Raw genomic sequence first — 1,825 nt, 5'->3', positions numbered from 1 at the left:
GTTAGTACAGAATTTAGAGTTTTGTATAAAACAAAATCTATTTCTATTTAAACTAACTGTATAAAAACCAGGAATAAAAAACGCTCATAATATACAATATGTTAGTACAGAATATAGAGTTTTGTATAAAACAAAATCTATTTCTATTTAAACTAACTGTATAAAAACCAGGAATAAAAAACGCTCATTATATACAATATGTTAGTACAGAATATAGAGTTTTGTATAAAACAAAATCTATTTCTATTTAAACTAACTGTATAAAAACCAGGAATAAAAAACGCTCATTATATACAATATGTTAGTACAGAATATAGAGTTTTGTATAAAACAAAATCTATTTCTATTTAAACTAACTGTATAAAAACCAGGAATAAAAAACGCTCATTATATACAATATGTTAGTACAGAATATAGAGTTTTGTATAAAACAAAATCTATTTCTATTTAAACTAACTGTATAAAAACCAGGAATAAAAAACGCTCATTATATACAATATGTTAGTACAGAATATAGAGTTTTGTATAAAACAAAATCTATTTCTATTTAAACTAACTGTATAAAAACCAGGAATAAAAAAACGCTCATTATATACAATATGTTAGTACAGAATATAGAGTTTTGTATAAAACAAAATCTATTTCTATTTAAACTAACTGTATAAAAACCAGGAATAAAAAGGCACACAAAATCAACTTTCATTTTCATATTTACTTAAAAATACATATAAAGTAAAAAATATTTCCATATAAATACTAAGTAAATAAAGTCATACAAGTATGAAAATTTTCATACAAGTACTAAATACATAAATCATATAAGTATAGTAATATTCATACTTATAAGTATTTAAAAACAACTTCTTACTAATAAACTAACATAAGGAATTCAAATATATAAAAGTATAATACATTTCCTAGCAGTAAAAAATTTTCATATAAGTACTAAATTTAAATTTTTAACTTGTATGACTTCATATTTAATACTTATATGAAAATTTATTACTTCATAGACTTTATACATTTAATACTTATATGAAAATTTATTACTTCATAGACTTTATACATTTAATACTTATATGAAAATTCATTACTTCATAGACTTTATATTTTTTATACTTATATAAAAATTTATTACTTCATAGACTTTATATTTTACTTCATAGACTTTATACATTTAATACTTATATGAAAATTTATTACTTCATAGACTTTATATATTTACTACTTATATGAAAATTTATTACTTCATAGACTTTATACATTTAGTACTTATATGAAAATTTATTACTTCATAGACTTTATACAATTAATACTTATATGAAAATTTATTACTTCATAGACTTTATACATTTAATACTTATATGAAAATTTATTACTTCATAGACTTTATACAATTAATACTTATATGAAAATTTATTACTTCATAGACTTTATACAATTAATACTTATATGAAAATTTATTACTTCATAGACTTTATACATTTAATACTTATATGAAAATTCATTACTTCATAGACTTTATATTTTTGATACTTATATAAAAATTTATTACTTCATAGACTTTATATTTTACTTCATAGACTTTATACATTTAATACTTATATGAAAATTTATTACTTCATAGACTTTATACAATTAATACTTATATGAAAATTTATTACTTCATAGACTTTATACAATTAATACTTATATGAAAATTTATTACTTCATAGACTTATACAATTAATACTTATATGAAAATTTATTACTTCATAGACTTTATACATTTAATACTTATATGAAAATTTATTACTTCATAGACTTTATATATTTACTACTTATA

Source organism: Bactrocera oleae, unplaced genomic scaffold (genome assembly GCF_042242935.1).
Source record: "Bactrocera oleae isolate idBacOlea1 unplaced genomic scaffold, idBacOlea1 ctg00000009.1, whole genome shotgun sequence".
In the NCBI taxonomy this organism is placed as follows: Eukaryota; Metazoa; Arthropoda; class Insecta; order Diptera; family Tephritidae; genus Bactrocera; species Bactrocera oleae.
This window is presented reverse-complemented; position numbering follows the sequence as displayed.